Source organism: Pezoporus occidentalis, unplaced genomic scaffold, assembly GCF_034315485.1.
Source record: "Pezoporus occidentalis ecotype Australia unplaced genomic scaffold, CSIRO_AGI_Poc_V1 ctg15, whole genome shotgun sequence".
In the NCBI taxonomy this organism is placed as follows: domain Eukaryota; kingdom Metazoa; phylum Chordata; class Aves; order Psittaciformes; family Psittacidae; genus Pezoporus; species Pezoporus occidentalis.
This window is the reverse complement of record NW_026913316.1, coordinates 5,515,619-5,535,728: the sequence shown is the minus strand read 5'-3', so window position 1 is coordinate 5,535,728 and position 20,110 is coordinate 5,515,619. Positions and strand designations below refer to the sequence as shown.

General features: G+C 38.4%; 1 long non-coding RNA gene across 1 annotated transcript in view; it reads left to right on the top strand.

Annotated features, from left to right (window-relative positions):
* LOC134159705 (uncharacterized) overlaps positions 1-4,097 on the top strand; it is a 29,244-nt gene extending 25,147 nt beyond the window's left edge. Inside the window, exon 3 of the long non-coding RNA XR_009963266.1 lies at positions 3,198-4,097. This is a non-coding gene — a long non-coding RNA (uncharacterized LOC134159705). The remainder of the gene's footprint in view (positions 1-3,197) is intronic.
* Positions 4,098-20,110: the final 16,013 nt, after the last annotated feature.

The window sequence follows — 20,110 nt, the reverse complement described above, 5'->3', positions numbered from 1 at the left end:
GATGCAATGAATAAATAATAGTGGCTGATCCAAAACCAATTAAAAACAACTCAGCTTTAAGTCATGCTGAAGCACAAACAATAGGTTGGGTACAGATCATAGCATCTTGCAAGACATCCAGCTGTTAGATCTTGATAAACATATTTCTTCTTACCCAGGCATTTCATAGCTTATGGTTTCTCCCCAAGCTCTTTAGGAAAGTTGACAAGGGGCCTCTCAAGAAGTAAATAATGTCTCCCAGTCCCTAAAATGAAAGAAGGGAAAAGGAACAAGAAGTATTTCTTGGCAAGTTGTCAACAGCAGCTTGATATTTTGCAGCCTAGTCTGAGGAACGTAAACTACTGAAAGTATCTAAAACTGTACATCTTCGCTTAATACAGGAAGACAATCATAGTGGGACTGTGTAAAGTAGGATAATTTTAATTTATTAGAACACTAAAATGCGTAAGAGACAACAATCCTTTCTCGCAGCTAAAGACTTTTTAAAGATTTAAACCACTCAGGTAAACTGAATTTGTACATCACAGAGCAAGAACCCTGTCTCAACCAGGATTATATAACGCAAGGACATGTATACGTAAGAGTGAATCTAGAGAGTGGTTGCATTTTTGGGAAAACCGTGTAACCTAGGAGAACTAGCCATTCATATTTGCTTTTTTTCTTTAGTCAGTGCTAAAAACAGAAGAAGAAATGAGCGAGAGCTTCTCACTATGAGAAGAAATATCTGATCTCCTTACCCTGTTAATCCCTTCTCTTTTTTTATTTTATAGAAAAAAAAAAGGCAGTAAGACTGAACCCAGAAAGTGGGCTTGTGAGAAATACATAAGATGTTGTGAATGAGTGGGTATTTGCAGGCTAGGGAGCAGGCCACTGGCATAAAGGACAACAGAGTACTTGGACAAGGATTCTACTTAGGAGATTGTGGATTTGCTTATGATAGATGGTCTAAGGGTTGATAAAATCAGGAATGTATGGCCATCTAACAAAGATAGATAGCCAACTGTCCATGTTCTAACAGTAGCAGAAAGAAGATGCATAGAAGAGATAGGAAGAAAAAAGAACAACAGAAGATGGGAGCTTAGTGCCTTTTAGATTGCAAGGCATCTGGAAAAGCATTTGGAGGCCCAGTGGAGAGAATATTTAGAAATGCATGCAGAGATGCCACCAAATCTAAAACAAGTGTCAGCACTGAGTTTTGTGATGCCTACATATGTCTGCCTGAGAATGATGGCAACTAAATCCTATGATGAGGCATATAATTAGCACATCATGAATGTTTTTATTCACTCTGAGTTTGCTAGATAGAAAGCACTTAATTCAGCACAGGAGCTGGTATTGGGTAAAGACGGTATTGTCATGTAAGTGGAACACTAAACCAAAGCAGCAAGACGGAAATAGGTATTTACTTACCCATCCTGTTATTCAGGTACATCAAGCAGGGACTAAGAGGCAGTGGCTTATCTTTCTCCTCACTTAAGAAGAAAGATAAAAATTAAATTAACCTATCTCAGCTCAGAAAGTCTAACTAATTTTCTGTGTCTGGCTATCTTTGTAAAGCAAAGAAGTCTCCTAGGACAGGAGATAAATCAAAATCATCTGGGTTTGCACTGGAAATGAGTGGTACAAAGGCAAAATTCCCCAGATATAGGCCTGAAAACATGTTTTTTTCCCATCTATATGAAGGAAAACAAGTTTTTATCCCTCAGTGCTTTGTTGTAGGTTGTTACACTCCTGAGCTGTACTATGGGCATAGCTGTCATCAGCAAACAGCCTGAGCCAGTGTCACACCAGGATGAGTACCATTAAACACTTTCCTTTTACACAGTTTGCAAGCTCACAGTGTTTCATGTCATGAAAATATCAGGTGTTTGCAGGTACTCTCCCTCTTAAGTGGCCTTTAAGTCCATTCACTTGGAGAATTACATGTTAACAGTTTTCTGTGGTCAGAGATCCCCTGCAGCCACGTCAGATTTCTTGTCTCTTCACTGACTAGCACTGCCACAAAAGGCTGTAGTTAGGGTTCTGTTGTTTTTTTTCTCAACTACCTGTCCGTCACACCTGCTAGCACCTTGCACAACACTGAAACTGAACACTGAATAGTGCCTTTTGGTGATACATATTTTAGAGCAATGCAGCCCTTCTAAAGGGGCTGTTTTGTTGGGGGGGTTGTTGTTTTGCTTTGTTTTCTTTTTTGTGGCTGGTGTTTGTATAGCAAACTCTGCATCTAAATCAGGAGTCTGAATTTTTCTGAGAACTCTGTTTACCCATGGTTCCCCTTTTGCACTTGATACAGGTCAAAAATGCTCTTCATCAGTAATTCACAAACTATAATGGAGCTAAGAATCATTTTTTATTCATAAAGCTTTTGTTTTTGCGTGGGAATTTCAGGCTTGGTTTGTATATGGCAGGAATAATGTATGACAGGGTGTGAACTTCAATGGCTTATAAGAGTATGCAAGCCTCAGATATGCTGTTGAGTGGAAGACTGTGAGGCCATTTGCACAGAAGAGGAGGATTTAACTCATTAGCACTGTAGATTCATACACTATGTGGCTGCTTACAGAGATATATTATTTCCACTACATTGACCCTGTCAAAAAGTGTAGGCTTAACATCTCTTCTGCTGGTCCCTAAAATGTTAAGACATAGTCAGAGAATATGTCAGAGAATAGATCCATCAATATTGCTTTCCCTGAAAATACCTCCCTGCTTGGAGCTAATGGCCACTTTCAACTCAGCAGCAGTGAGAGCCTAGCTGACATCATATGGCCCCAGGGTCCTCAATATCACACACTAGGGCAGGGAGCAACCCAACAGAATAACTTTGAAATGCAAGAGGAGCTAATGCTGTGTCTATATGGTATGGCCTTGTCTGGCTGCAAGGATATCAGAAGTCATTGACACTAATTTTGTGGGCTGTGATGTACTTGCACAGACAAGACCAGAAGATGCAGGCACATGTCTGGTATCTTTAGGAGCTATGTGGCCAAGTATACACATATTTGAATTATGTGAGGAAACATCTTACATTATAGGGGTTTATATGAATGCATGACTACGAATTAACATCTAGATGACAGGAAACAGTCCTTCACCTCTGCTTTTCTCTCCACTGAGGACTGGCCAAAACCTATGGTTTAGATGATGATCTGTAAGTGAAGACAAATATTACTAACGTACCTCTATGTTCTCCACAGCTGCCCTTGTAAGAGATCAGAAGTCCTTGACCTAAAGATGTGATTTATGATAAGAAAACTTGAAGCCAGCTGGATTTTACAAAGCCCATTTTGCCATTCGTTAGCTGACCTCTCTCTAGAAGAACACAGCAACAGCTCACATCATTGTTCCTGCATATAACAGAAGCAAGCAATAGAACTCCCATCAGCTTAATCCCATTTACAGTGAATCTAGAAAAGGGACTTTTTCAGCTGTCTAACTAAGCAAATGAGAAGCTGAATGACATGTAACATTGTTTACTGTAGAAAATAATATTATGTAATCATCAGTCATGCAGTTTGCAAAGACAAATAATTGGTCTGCTGCAATTAATATCCTACTGCTTTGAGGCCTAGCCTATAATTCTGCCAGGGGAAGATGAACAAATTAAGCTATTCAGTTGACACGTGGAGTTTAGCCAGGTCATCTCCCCAGAATTTCTCTGTTACTCAGTGGAGAGACAAATGCTCTTCCTAGCAGCCACAGAGTACCAAAATCTATTGCCTCCACTGAATCACCTCTGGGAGAAGCCCATTTGAAGTCTAGTTGCTCAAAATTAGATGATTTTAGTATTTCCTTATATTCAATTACACTTAAATTTAGACAGCATCTCAGTGAATACTCCCTGATATGTTTGTCATCAGTTTCAGATTAACTCCTTTCCAGAAGAGTAGAATCAATGAGCTAGGGGCTGATGCTGCAATCCTGGCAGTCAATTCTGTGTTCACAAAAGAAAGGAGAATGGGGATGTTTCATGGTGGCAGTCCAAGCAAGGAAGTCTTTACTTCTGCAGTCCCCAGCTTCCACAATGATGCTCACCAGGGAAACGCAACAGGAAGTGCTGAAATTGTGTGTTCCTAAACTACAAGATACTTATTGGAAATCTGCACATATTCGACGGTCAATCATCCCATTAAATTATTATTTTATTTTATTTTTAATTCACAGTGCTGCTAACTCACCTTTCCCGCAAGGTCACTTTCAGCTAAATTGTTAAGTATTTTGAGAAAGCTACATATGTTGGATTGAGCAAAAAGAGAAAGGTTTGCTGTTTGTTTTTCATGAAAGACAGAAGTACTGCTTGGTTCAAAGTCTTACCTTGAGTTAAGCCATTTACTCATGAGTCATGTGTCAGGACTTTGCTGAATTTCTCCAGGGGCTGACTCGGGGGTTATTTGAGCAGCAGATATTCTGGACCACAAGTAGAAATAGCTAGAGACTGATGAGAACTACTGAGCTTGAAGGAAGCAGACAGAGGGCAAGTCAGCACAGAATTACTGCTTCTTTTGTCTAGGGATCGAAATTGCCTGCTCTATCCCCAGTGCCTCTAGTCACCGGCTACACATGTAGTCTTACAGGCCTGGAGCTAACAAAGCATTTAAGTGTGTTGTCAGAGAGGGTTGAGACTGCACATAATTCACAGCTGATGATAAGATAGAAAAGAAATTACTTGCAGACTCAACCTGCAACGCTGACAGTCTGAGCAGAGGGGGTCATAGAGGAGACTGCTTTAACCAGATTCAAGTTATTCAACTTTTCTCTTCTGCCTGTTTCTAAACAGAGAAGCTGGTAGTCAGGTAGGCTTTAAGGGATATAAATGACCCAGCAGTTTCACTTTATGACTGTTTTTAAATCAGTCTTCTTTGTTATTAGGATTACCATATTCCCAGAGTTTTCAGTGGGAAGTTATTGAAGAAAATTAAAAAATAAGAAAGAAAATCTCCTACAAAATCATCTAAGCAGGACTAAGGGCTCTTGCGCTCAGAGACAAGGTGAATGAAGTATCCTACACTAAGGAGCTGTGCTGTTGTTCAGCTGCTAGTAGACAAAACCAAAAATGCTCCCCAAACCAGTAAAAAACTAACATTGAAAGCAACACAGCAGTACTAAATTCATGATCCCTGCTCTGTCACAGGTTTTCTAAATAATCTCAGCAAGTTACTGAGCCTAGATACTCTAAAGTGTTCATAGGTGTCCAACTCCCAGGTATTTCACTGGGAGTAATCATCATTTTGTGGTTCTGGGATTTAGTTTCTGTGTACCTCACATCTTCATTTGTGACATGAAATAGAGAATCAGGTTTTCACTGTATCTTCCCCTTCCCAGTGTGGCATTATGAGAGTGCAGAGCTGGTTAGCTGCTCTGCTGCGGCAGAGGAAACTTCCCTGGCCTCAGTCCCTCCCCTGCCTAACGTATCCCTGCTCAGCAAAGCACTTACTTAAGAACATATCCAAGCCCTTTTCTGAATCGTAGCCTCTGGTACAAATTAGGGGGGGCAGCTTTCATCATGTTCTTCAGACCTCTGAGAAAAATGAGAGATGATACTGAGGTGAAGCGACTCAAATTAGGAGGTAAGTAATCAATACCAATGCACATCAATATAGCACAGTCCCAGATTCCTCCCATCTGGAAATAATACTCATGGCAATCATTTGAAAGCAGACCAGATGGAGGTTGTAGCAGGAGAGGAGAAAGAAGAGATAGTATATTTCTGTCTTTAAAATCACAGAAGAGGCAGAATCTTAATTTACAAATAAAATATAATAATGTGCCTGTAAGTAAGCTGTACATTAATCAGCGGTGTTCTGCTCCATAGCAGAACTTTGTGCCTGTAGTCACTGAGGTTTTGCTATATTTGACAATGATATACAACTAATACGTAAATCTTTAAGTACTATTTTCTAAATCTGTATTTATATTGACACAGATTATTTATCTTTTTGACAATATTAATCACCCAAAATATAATCTGTAAATTAAAAACTGTAATATTGTTATCCAGAAATACTGCATGCAGCTGAGAACATTTGTCTTCTGTGTTGCTTCTCTAATAGAAAAAAGTTATTACATGATTCACTTAACTATGTCTGTATTAATTATGACACAATTTTGCCATAGTTTTCTCAGACTCCTGTAAATTAAATGAAAGACTTGACTCCTTGAGATCTTCTGCAGCTTCTGTTGTTTGAGATGGTGGTCTTTTTTGAAGATTAATATGTATTGCAAAGTGTTAGAATATACAAATATTTTAAAGCCCACAAATCTTTACTAAGCTGTACAAAACAATCTAAAGCATCGAGCTTAAAGCTTCTGAGTAGCTGTGTTGATTAACATTCCCATGGGCCATTTCCATACTGAGGGCCTAGTATAAATTATTTCAATAATACATCATAGATGCTGTTGCTACTTTGCAACAATTTACATTTTCTCCATTTCTGCCACCAAAGCAGATGTTCTGTAGTTGGATCCAAGAAATGCCCACCTGTTGCCCTAGAGCAGTAAGCCACGACAGATTCCTTCCGGGACATCTTTAGGATCACATCACAATTCACAAAACTATCAATAGGAAAGGAAAAGAACTGATTAAACTTGCAGGCTCCTACCTTGTCTCCAGAATCATCCAGTAGGAATTGTGAACATTTTCCTTGAAGCCTAAAAAAAAAAAAAAACAAATAAAATTGCACCTCCCCCCAAAAAATCACTACGTTACCACTCTCTTAATCAGTTAGAATTTTATATGTAGCTGCACCATAGAACTTGAAGTCTTTGCCAACCTAAGTGCAAAATAGATTACAGAGAGAAACTGTGATTAATTTGTAATACTCAGGCCTACCATACTAAATTCTAATTCCTTTTCTTTCTTTTTTTTTCATTTTAATAGTAATTTTTGGCGGACAAATGTCAAAGCCCTCTGAAGATTTCAGAAAACAAGGTTGATCTTTAGCTTGAATAATGTTATGCCTATAGGTTAGAAATGATTATGAAGTGCCATGTAAAGTGACGGAATTTCTGTACTTTCAAAGTTCCAGCCTCTTTTTCAGATAATTTACTGTCGGCATGGCCACATTCTTTCTCTGGCATAAGGAATTAGTTAGCACTGGAAAATATTCTTCACCAAGTTGGTTCTTTTAAATTGTTAACCCATTAGAACTGCCATGTAGAGAGCTGCTATAAAATAAAATAGCATCTGTGATTGTCAGGTCCAGTTCAAAGACTAAGTAGGAAGCAAATTAATAGAAGCCAGACTTCATTTGTACTTCTACTGAGAGAGCAAGGAATTAGCTTTCAGATTTTAATTGTGATCACATATTCAGCTCTATCTTGACCTTTTTAAAAGTTTAACATCTAATTTAAACAGATACTTACAGATTTGCTCGTGCTGTTTTGCCGACCACTAGCAAATGCATGGTCCTCATGTTTTGCAAGTTTCATAGATTCATAGAAGTCAATGGAACTATGCTTGTTTGGTTATTTAGACTCCATCAAATTTCAGAGTCTGGTAAAATCACTTCTATAAAAGAGCTAGGTGTCTTTTTCTATTCAGGTTTTTGTCCCTCTGTAAAAGCTGCAAAAGAAAATATTCTCCATTAGAAGCCTAAACAAACCAAAATTTGAAGGCTTAGCTGACCACAGAACATTAATGGTTCTAATACCTTTCCATCACTACTCTTGTGCCTGCTGAATGGGACAGGGAAACCCTCCACTGGTCCCACTAATCCCAAAGCTGTACTTCATAGCGCGCTCTGTAGTCCAGAGATTTGACTCAGTAGCCCCTGAGTATGCTCTCTGAAGTTAACAGGATTTGTTTCAAAGAACTGAAAACCGATCTTAACCAGACTGATGAAAAAATATTTCAAAGCTACCTGGAGCTGTCATTTTTTCGCCTTTTTGAATCACTTTTTTATTTTGTACCACAAGCAAATTGTAAATATCAATATCACTAATTATCTTTATTAGGCCTGATGCAACAAATAACCATGTTACTCTCTTTTTTTCTGCCTCCTTTGGTTCATTCTTCTCCAACCTAAGGTTCAGCTCTTTTCACTGTACTCAAGAATTTTATTTGGATGTGAGACTCAAGGTGATTCCATTATATTAAATCATTATTTTATTATATTTGCTCTCCATGAGAGATTATAGTATTACTCACATGATTAGTTCTGCAAATCAGCAGTTCACAAAATTTAAGACCTTACAGAAGCAGTTTGTGTATACTTCATTTTATAAAGTATAGCCATGAATAGCTTTTGTTACACTATGTTAGTTTTCAGCATGTATGTGTGAGACAGTTGGGTTCTTAATAAGGGTCAATCAAAAGCCCTCCTCAGAAATCTCATGGTAAATTCAATGTCAATTTGATGTACAGACATAATACATAATCTATATTGAACACTAGAAAATATAAACAACATTGTAATGTTAAAACTTTATCTTTTTTCCTAAGATGTTAAAACAAAAGATTTCATAATTCTAATAGCTGTAATGAAAAACAGTATCTATGCATGCATTTGTACTCATTTTCTGTCAATTTATATAAGTGAAGACAGATTTTGGCATATATACATGTATGTATAAACCTACAAATGAGGTATCTAGTGCACTGTGTGCTCATTCCATAGCTCAGCTAAACTGTAATAAAAATTCCAACTTTCAACTACCTAGTCAGTGTGAAAAGCTTTTAGTTACCCTTGTAGCTTCAGAAGATCATACTAGAAGAGGTTCTTTTATGAATGCCTCAGAGATGTGTGTCCATAAATCACTATGATCACAGAACTGAAATGATCATGTAGGGAAGATTAATATAGATGCAATGTACAGCAAATATACTCACTTACTGCCTTGAAGGTAAAATACCAGAAAATATCATGAAAATAAACAGAATAAACGTTTGTGTGCCTGAGTATCTCTGGTGTTTTTAGAAAATGGTCCGTTTGGTTTGCTATTGTCAGAGTATTTTCAGTACTGTATCAATAATCAGTAAAGAACTAGTGAAAAAGAATTCTCTTTTTAATCTAGAAAAGAATGACAGCTAAGCACAGGAAAACAAAATCTACCTGCAGCTACCGGTGGGCAGCTCAACATAGCTTGTTGAAAGAATGGCACAGACCTCCCATGGCCCTCACTGATATCAAAGGGGGTAAGGTCAGGTAAGAGACAGCTGTATGGGAGAAAATTCCTTCAGCAGGAGTCCTTAATTCCTACTGGATGTGTGTAAGGCAGGGAGTAAACTGCTTTCTGGAAAGAAGTTGTATAAACTCCTCAGTTCTCTCTGTAAACCAAGAGTCGGGGAGAATATGTAAATATTCATCCTCTGGTCTGCTATTCAGATGGATTTCAAAGTACTGCTATAGACCTTAAAGCTTAACTGCATTTGAAATTGTAGCCCTGCCTGAGGGCAGGAATGTTTCAAAAAGGGTGAGGTAAAAACAGTGGTTACAGGGATTATGAGAAGCTCATGAGGTTTTTAATTGGGCACTTGGGCACTCAGCCGCAGATCATTTAGCCAGATGGGAATCACTGACTTCAGAGAAGTTAAGCACCCTAAGTATCTTTGATGCTGTAGACACAGAGCAGGTAATAATAAATGCAGTGGCTTATTAATGCAGTGTCACTCTGCTAATGGGAAGTGGGTCCTGTTTAAATTGAAATAGGCCATGCCTTTATAGGGGGAAGGAGATGAAAGAGGTCTGGGGTACATTATTAAAAGGAGTACAGAGATTGAAAGGAGATAGGAATGCATGTCTCCTTGGTTATGTGGGATACAGATGAGAGACAAGAAGAGCCAATTAGAGAGATTTGCTAATTTGGGATCAGTTTTAGTAATGTGTATGCTTACTGGCTTGTGGGAAGTTTCTGAGCTGTGGAGGATATATTAGAAATTGTTATAATTCCGTAGCATCTCCCCATTCTTACTGACTTAGACAATTGCATCTCAGGGAAATAACATGTAACAGCTATATCGAAGAAGGGTATTAGAGTCCCCTAAGCTTTGAATCAGTAAAGCTTTCATTTGAACTCCCAGCTACCAGCAAAAGTTTTCATAGCCTAGCTGATATGAAAAGTGTGAAGAAAAAGGCAGATGTTTGCCATGAATTCAGTTTCACTTTAATTATGGGGGGGGTTATGTCAACTGATGAAACGGAACTGATTTCCACGGCTGGGGTGTGCCCCAGAATACTACCAATTTACTTTTCCATTGAAGCCACTTTTTTCTTGGACTGAATTAGACATTCTGTGGACCTGTCAAAACGATCACTGTGATCAGCAGATTGCAGAAATATAGTTTGGGCTTTTTCTTCAGACAGGTCTTCTGAAGACCAAGTTCACCTCTAACAAGTTCTGCAGATTTATACTGTGGAGGGAGAATTTTTTCTAACTTACTTGATTTTTTTGTATACTACTTAAAAACTGTGGAGTGTGGCTGGTACATTTTTCTTTTTCCCTTTCCTTCTGTTGGACCTAACCTAACAACAGGAAGAATTTTGTCAAGGTATTAGCACGTAATAGACCCAATTTTTGTCCTTGTAAACATTTTAGTAACCAAAATTCCAGCTTGATTCCAAGCTCTCTCACTCTCACATTTAGTAAAACATCATTTGAAATCTGATTTGAGAAACTGAGGAAGGAAATCCCTTTATTCCAATTGTTCAGAGATTAAAGCCCTCATCCAAATTATGGGAGACACCCCCAATGCCAATAAAATCCCTTCCTCTCCCACAGAGCGCTTGAAACTCATGTCTGGATTCAGCTACAAAGTTGAGCAGGTAATGAGAAATTGTGGGACATCGCTAATACAAATGGAGAGATGACAGGGTCCTCTACCTCCTAGTAAATCCTTTGGTCTTTGAATCTCAGTTTCTCATAAGAGTCACTTATCCAGTATGCTGAGTTGACAAGTGGAGCAAGTGGTCAGAGATATGCTCTGTGCTGTTTTGCAGACGCTGTCCTGCAATTCAAATATAAAAAACAAATTAAATATTTGTTCAAGCTGATAGTTGGTGAAGTATCTTAACCTTTCAGGCTAAGGAGAGAAATCTTTCTTCTTAACTCACTCTGATCTCCCAGATGGACATTTCATACCTTTCTTTCTGTATAATGCTAACCAAGTTTTTTAAATATTTTTTAACTTACTTGTAGAACCACAAAGTTATTTTTTCATAGAGATTTGACCAAAATTAACTCAAATTTGCCTTGAGAAAATACGTTGAAAGGCATACTAAAAATAGTTCCTCAATGCTGAAAGGTAAGACAAACCACAAGATATCCACATCAGTCACATTTTGTTACATCTCATTAAATGGTCTGGCCACATACTGAGGAGCAAGAATACATAACTCTAGTAGACAAGTACAAGACAGTGCACAGATAAGCCAGCTCTTAGGCAGAAAGATAGGGAAGCAATCTTTCTGAGGTGACAGTAGAACACAGGTGTCAATCATGTCACCATAGAATCAAAGAATCATCTGCCAAATCCACAAGACCTGACAGATCTGTGCTCACCTCTTTGTCACTACTTTAAAATCCTTTTTTTTTTTTGTTTTTCAGCTTCAGTGTCCATGTGTGGTTTGCTGAGGTTTTCTTTAAGGCATGGCTGAAGGTAAATCTCAACAAATCCATTATCACATCAAAGTGACTGATTGTTGTCAAGCTGGCCTGAGTCAAATGTCAGCAATGTGCTGCATTTATTTATCATGCTGAGAGTGTGCGCAAAGTGTGGGGTAACAATATGGAATGTAAGCACAAAGTGTGCACGGGCTTCAAACTGTGACAAGCGTTTCATCAATTGAGAAAGCACATATGTCCCTCTGTAGGCTGATGACATATTAATAATTCAATTAATCATGGAGATGTTCAAAAAAGGGCATCAGTAATGGCACAAAGACAGAATAGCCACAAACCAGGAATATCCAATTATATTCTACAGAACTTGCAGAATGAGCCCACTTTAGAAAAGGAGGAGAAAGACCTGTTGAATTAGATCTTAACACAGCAAGATGCAATATCACTCTTCTTTCAGCTACGTATTTTGCAACTATAATGTCCATATTTGGATTTTGTAGCCAACTTTTTATTCTCTACTTACCTTAATCCAACTTAATGTTGAAAGTGATTTCAAGGTCCTAGCAACACAAAGGTGTTGTTATCCATTCTTGCAGGTCAGTGATCCTTGTATCAAGGGACTGGACTTACCTACTTACCTTAATCCAACTTAATGTTGAAGGTGATTTCAAGGTCCTAGCAACACAAAAGTGCTGCTATCCATTCTTGCAGGTCAGTGATCCTTGTATCAGGAGACTGGACAGGATGGCAGTGCTTTGTAGCCAGTACTTTGCTCCAACAGACAAAAAAAAGCAGCTCCTTCATGTACCTGCTGGGTCAGGGAACTAGTAAACATAGAGTTTTATGTGGTGGAAGTGACCTGCTGCAATTGGAGTTATCCTGGTGAACTCCCTGGAAACAGTAGCACAGTGGTCAGTGTAGGCCCAGTGGTCCCAGCTACCCTTGGGAGCTCATTTCACTGGGAGAGTGTGAAACAACCACTTTATAAATTAAAGCAATAGAAGATTTTTTAAAGTGAGCCATACTTGTAAGTACCATCATTTTAGAGTGCTACCCAGCTGGACGTCCTTTCAAATAAGCGTTTTAAGAATGTGCTGGTCAATTTCTCCTTGAACTCTTCTGCTTTTAGATTAAGTTAATTCACATACATTAAAACCAGTACACCCACTATTACCTGTGACTTATGAAGGTCTGAACCATAGAGATAAATCTTTAGCTATTGCCTAAGAGTAAATGGATTAAGACAGGACTTGGTAGGTAAGGATTGTTCTGTACACAAAGGAAATGAAGCATCAGTTAAGGACTGGTATGTGACAGCACGATCCTACATTTACTCCTTTATGCCTGCAGAAAGGCATGTGATGTAAGAAATCTTTGTGCCCCGTTCACATAGTGTCATGGTTTAAAACCAGGCAGAGGGCTCGTTCACTCACTCCCCCCCCCCCCCCCCCCCTTCTTGCTCTCCCCCTACTCCCGGAGGGACAGAGAGGAGAATCGAAACGAATGCAACTCCCACGGGCTGAGATAAGAACAGTTTAGTAACTAAGGTATAACACAAATCACTACTGCTACCACCAATAATAACAATGATAAAGGAAATAACAAGGGAAGAGAATACAACACCTCACCACCAGCTGACAGATAACTTGTCCCCCCAGGCCCGACCAAGCTCTGACCCATACCTCCTCCAACCCTGCAGTCTACCAGCCCTTCTGGCTAACTCCCCGTTACCTCCTGGGCATGACGTGCTGTGGTATGGAATACCTCTTTGGTCAGTTTGGGTCAGGTGTCCTGTCTCTGCTTCCTCCCGGCTTCCCCTCCTCCCTGGCAGAGGCTCACAAAGTCCTTGGACAAACCAAAACATCATTGTTATCAGCTCTGTTCCCGAGCCAAAAGTCAAAACACTGCACTGCACCAGCTACCAAGGAGGAGAAAAATGACTGCTACTGCTGAACCCAGGACACACAAATATAGAATTGAAAGTATGCTTTTTTACTTCCTTATTTTTAACTTTCTTCCCTTTTAGTAGCTTCATACACAATAACTTCAAACTCTATAACCTACGAATTGTCACAAGGAAAAAATAGGCAGACAAGGTGTATCCTTATTCTATAAACCTGATTGTCTTCACATTACTACTTACATATGTGTGTATATATATATATATGTGTGAGAGTGTTAAAATTATGTAATTACTATAGTTCTAAGTTCTATGATTTACTTTAAAATAAAATGCTATCTTTTAAAATACATAGCATAATATAGATGTATGTATATATATATATGTTTTACTCTGTTCCTCTTGTTATTAATACTCTTGAATCATGCAACCTGAAATTAGAGGATTGAGCCTCTTAAACGATCAAAGAGGGTGAAAAGGTGGTTAGCTTATTTATTTTCTACATCAAACAGAGCTTTGTTGTTCTAAAAATGAGCTGAAATCATTTCAGCTGTTTATTCTCCCTCTGAAAGCCGCTAACCACTTCTTTTACTATTTAAGCAGGAACTGCTTGCCATTTTCATTTACACTCATAGGTAATGATGTTAGCAAGCTCTATATTCAGTGCAATAGCCTCACTGCATTAGCCTGCCTTCTGTTGTTTTATATGGTTCTGCTCTTTCAAACACTTGTGTATCAAAAGGCATTTTCTTTTTCTACTAACCTGAATCTCCTACAAATGTCACCTTTTGTTTGTGGCATCATAACTACCCCCACAAGGGGAAATTTTTCACAAAGAGTTGTGGTCTTTGCATTAACAAAGTCTAAATTTAAGCGCATACAAGGAAAGAGCATCTATTTACAATCATCCATCTTCACTAATTAGCCGCTTGTAGGCAAACAAACCCCCAAATAAATGATAGATCCAAATGTTTCTGAAACTTGACTAAGCTCAAGAGTTCACTTCTAAAATATTCATCCTGCTGTCAAAGCGGTGATGATACCAAGAGATTGTTTTCAGAATCTGCGCCACAGACATTGTGGGGTTTTTTATAAGAATAAGCTTTCCATAATTCTTTTCATAAGAATAAGCAAAGACTTTGAATTTTGGATAGTTATCTACGAATCATTCACAGAGCAACACCTGCATTCAGAGGCTCATGTATGTGCAGTGCCTTTTCAGTGAGTATATGGATAGTGCTTTTATTCAGTTGCTGTGACAACAGTTGTAGCAATAGTGATTGATTGATTGATTGATTGATTGACTGAAGACACTGATGGTGTTGGAATAGGACTTCAACTAGCATAAACCAAAGGGGCTGAACTGACAACCCAGTCCATTATTTCAAAAAGCCTTTGGTCATTTTCTCTACCTTTGGTCTGCTGCCAAATACACTAAGATTGCACTGATAACTTTATAAATTCAGCTGAGCAGCAGCACAATACCAAAGCATGGCAGGTGACACAGAAGACTTGGAAGCAAGCAAGACTATCTATAGAGTTCCTATGTCTGTTTGCCCAATATTAATTTACCCATTAAATAATTGACGTAGTTGCTATCAGGATTTTACACGATTGCAAGCAGATGAGAATGTGCCTGGGGCAAAGGTAAAGAGAAGCATCCACAAGACAACATCGGCACTACAACGTATGTTATGCTATTGTTTATGTTCCCCTACCTCCGATATTCTGTGCTTATTAAATAGAATAGGAGTCTGTTTTAGGAAAATTTCTGCTTTTCAGTTTCTACACATTATGTTTGAATATACACCTGAAAGTATTAAAACATAACAGAATTTGTGGATAACATTAACTTCATTGTGGTATTCCATGGCACATCAGGAATAATACATTAATAATAATACAAACAACTGCAGCAGTGTTGTAAATAGAAGTCATTGTTATGCTATGTGGAAAATACTTACATACCAAAGAGATTTCCCTATCAATCACTGAAATAGAGCCTAGACATCCAAGGTTTTTCTAAAAATTTTCACTTTATTTTCATTTATTTTTATGACCCATACATTTAGTATTAAAATATTTTTTCCTCAGATATGGATATGAATGGTTCTACAAATGATTTTTACTATTATATTTTCACAGAGAGGCTAGCAAACATTTCCATACTAATAGTAAATTCTCTGGAAAATATAGCTCAGATATTCCGAAAGTGTTTGTGAATTTACACTGAATTTGTTGAATATTTCCAGCTCAGAAGAGATATGCAATCACAGAAAACTGATGGAGAAGGAAATGTGTGAAAACCCCAGAGAGCCTTGGGGATTGTGTCTGATGGGGGAGGTACAGGAAAGGATGCAGGAGGAATTGAAGGACAGTAGTGGGAAGGTTCAGCTCAACCTTACCCAGTGATGTTTGTCATGTTTTTCCAGCAATGCCATAAAATACATCACAGAAGTATTAAGGTAAGCAATTAAACCCTGTTACAAGAGCAAGCATTTCCTGAGTAACTGGAAAGAAGTGTGCTCCAATGCCCCTTTAAATGCTAGTATTAAGCTCTGCAGCATCAAGATTCGTGGTAGGGAAAGAGGATACAGGGGGTTGAGTTGGCTTTGGATGTTCATACTGACAGACAACAGAACAAATTACTGCACCAATTTTCAGAGTATTTCACTTTTCCCCATTTATATTGTTGCAGTATACATCTGCCCAGGCTAATTCTGTGTTCCCTCTTTATTTCCTTGAGGCTTTGAACAAGAAAAAAATTGACTATAGTTGCTTTGCCAGGTTGTTAAGAGGAGCAGATCTGTTGTCCTTTATAAACCACTTTGTAGATCAATCAGTGTTACATGTAGTCAGCATCCCAGTAAATGAAGAGGGTAACTGTTTTTACTACACCTGCAATTAGAGGCAAAAATACCGTATCTTCAGCAATTAAAGTCATCATGCTCATGAAAGTCTATTTTTAGATTAAATATTTGTACATACGGGCATATATATATAGACATAAATATATAAATATGTAGAATGAAGTAACTTCCCTAGAAGTCCTGTCAATGTTGTGGTAGTCACACACAGTGTATTTATGATTCAGTTTCAGCAAGGCTAAATGCCCACTTCAACTGGTAGTTTATTATGATTGCAAACTCCTTACTACAAACCACAGGCCTGACCCTCCTGTTATGCCAACATTATCAGGTATTTCCACTGCAGCTGCTCCAGCCTGCCAGTGATCTGCCTGACAGGCAAATGAGAGCCTCTTTTTCTCTGACAAGTTCCTGTACTACACTGTGGTATGCCAAAGCCCAGTAACAGCTACGAGCAAAGAGCAGCAGCAGCAATGCAAATGGGGAGCTGCATAGCCCTGCAGCATCTACTGTATGACAGTTTAAAATCATATTGATTGCTCCAGGGGATAGTAATGACTTGAGAACAAAGCTGTATTCCCGTCTATCTTTCTTGCTCTATATCTTTCCCTGGACTTCAAAAAGCTAGAACTAGCTCTTTGTAGGACCTGATTCTCACTGAAGCATTGAGTTCAACTGAAATAAAAATATCTAGTAAAAGTAATTGCAAAAGCTCGGTGAGAAAAAGTTACAGTTGGTACAAAACATATTTAACTAAATCTTTCGTATAATTCTGCAACCAGTGAAGAATTTTACTGCACCAAGTTTAAAGTCCTGTGAAGAGACATAGTTCAGCTTCATCTTGGCCTTTCATACCTGTGAGATTTTGAGCAAGCTGCAGAATATCAGCAGCAGAATCTTGAAGCTCATTAATCAACGTATTAGCATATTCCAGCAGAATGTTAACAAAGCAGGGACTAAAATATGCAAACCAACACTAGAAAGGAGAGGTTTCAGCATACTTATGTTCTGCAAATGCTAAACAGCACTCAGAAAGTAGTTGCAGATCTCAGACATAATCCACGTCTTGTTCTAGTATTAGAAGTGAATTGTGGCGAGTCTTTATCTGAGGAACAGACTGATCAGGATTTCCTTGTAAAAATGAAAGACTCATCACCTGTTGCAGTTGTCTTGAGCTTATTTGGCAGCTGCTTATCCTTTATATAAATTTCAAGTGAAAGGAGTTTAGCAGACAGAGAAGGTCTGTGCAGCTGAGCCTGGTGGAATTGTTTATTAAAGGCACTCCAAAAGGTTCCCAGCTGTTTCTTCCACCTGTTCTAGTTTAAAGCCTGGTGCAGAAAAATGGGAACAGCTGAGACCAGATGACCATTCTGGGCTTCATTTCACTGTGGATCAGCACAAAGCATCTTGGGCTTACACCCAGTGTAAGGTAGCTGCCAGTGACTCATTTGCATCCTTCAGGTGGCGCATTCTGATGTTTATGCAGGGAACGGTGAGTGAAAATCTTAGCTGCTTTTACCAAAATGTTCACTACATTTGCTGACTTTAAAGCGGTCTTAATATTGCAGACTGATACTCTCCTAGTGCAGTCTGGAAGCTAAACTTTTTTCCTCAATGTGATGAGAACAGGTAAGTAAATACCATATAATCTCTTTCGGGACTTATAAACGGTCCTGCTGAACAGAAGATGTGCAGAATAGGGAAAGAGCCAACAAGTGTTCCCAGCTCCCTGGGGTGAGTTTCAAAGCCTTGAGTCCAGAGTGAGATCCTTGCTGGTGGGAAGTATCAGGAGTAGCTGAAGTTAAAAGGACTTTCCTGAATGCAGAGAAGATCTTTCTCTAGAAATTAAAATAGCAAAAGCTGACTCCCTTTCTGTGTATGGGAAAGTGCCAGAGTCTGTAATTCAGTAGTCTAGATTGTCTGACTCTTCTGTTTATGAAGTCCATTAGTGAAGCTTTTAATTAGAATGGGTGTTGGTGGGGGCTAGATCAAGACCAGGTTCCCGGAGAAGGGAATCACTGTCACTTAATCTAATGAGAATATTAAATAAAAAACAAAGGTCATTACCTGGTAGATACTGGTTTTCATAACATCATAGCAGATATATACCAAATTAAAAACAAAATGAAAAAAAATTGATCCCTGCACTCATCTTCCCTATCAACAGTTTCTATCATTGTTACTGACTGCCATTAGGGATGACTAGACTGTTTCTCTCTTAGATCCAGTCTACCCTGCTTGGCAGTTTCTTTCTCTGGATTTGTTATTTTACTTGGAACTTTGCTTTTCACTCTTCATTATTAGCTGTCTGCTGAAGTTTGCTTTTTCTAGAATCTGTTTTCCTTATCTCACTGCCTAGTATTTTCACACTCTCCTGTACACTCAGCATCTTTCCCTTTGATCTTACTGTTTTCTTTTGCTTTCTGATCTCAGTCTTCTCTCTAGTGCAAACTAATCCTTTCATTACATAACCACTTCTCAAATTTATACATCTAGTTTCTTATTCTGTCTTATTTCCTTCTGTCTCATACATTGCTTTTTAATGTTTTCTCATTGTAACTTACCTTTTCCCTACTTTCCTCCCTGCTGCTCAGAGCTTTTTATATCTAGTGCATTGACTTTAACCTTGGCTTGGGAAGGGCTTGCCCAAAACTTACTAATTTTTATTTGCATGTAGAAGGTTATCTGTTAATAGCTTGTCTTATTTAAGATCAAGATGCAACAAGATTTGGAAAACTTCAGATGTAATGAAAATATGGATATTCTAGTAGGTATAATAATTTTGTTAAATAATATGCCATCTTCCTGCTTCTTTAAATATTTAAAATCACTTTGCAACTCTTTCCACACAGTACACAAGCAGAAGCAATTGGGAAAAAATAGCAGTCATTAACTTTGGAGATGCACTAAGCACAGCAGGTAGTATATATGATTCAAATTCAAACCACTACTTCTCAGAAGTGAAGTTTAGAGGGGTTATGTTTTCTGCAGTAAGCAGAGGAAGTATCATCTGAATGCCCATAAAAGTAAAGCATAAGGACCGATCCTCATATCTTCATTGGGGTGAGACAAAATTAATCTGGGACTCAGGACTATTAGGCTTAAAAGGAGGAAAAGAAAATCTTAAAAAAAAAAAATTAGAAAAACAATCTAGATTAATAAAATAAACCAAATATTAGTTAACTGTATCACATACTCAAAAAGATGGAAAGTTGACTTTTGCAAATGTGTGGTAGACAAAAGGTATTTTGAGGAAAATTGATTACTTCCCTTTTCAGTATGCAGAAGTGGAGTATGTATTAATCCAATACTGGTTTTAATACGTTTTATGTCTCTTGAGGAAAAGATACATAGCTCATATTTGTGACAGAACATAACAAAAAGTATGCTATTGCTTGGTCTTGCTGGCTGCACACTCTCTTTTTGCTATATTAGTTACAGTCACTGTCCTTTTGCACCTGCCTCGTAATGGTCAGAAGTTAAATTCCTGTCCAAAGCTTGTAACCAGTAAATAGACCCCATCAAACACCAAAAAAATAATTTTCCGTGAAGGTCAGGTTTGGGTCCCTCATACCAGCAGGCCTGATCACAGTCCAGCTCACCAAAGCTACTCTGAGGACCCACAGGATGTTTGGCAGGAGTACAGTGACTCCACATAATTGCACATTCAGTGGTGCTATGAGTCTGCTGGTGAGCTCCAGGACACAGAAGCTATGGAGTTGCCCAAACTTGTTTCTATCCTGCATGACAAAACCAAGTAGGTTTTATTGCATTTCATTTCCCTTGA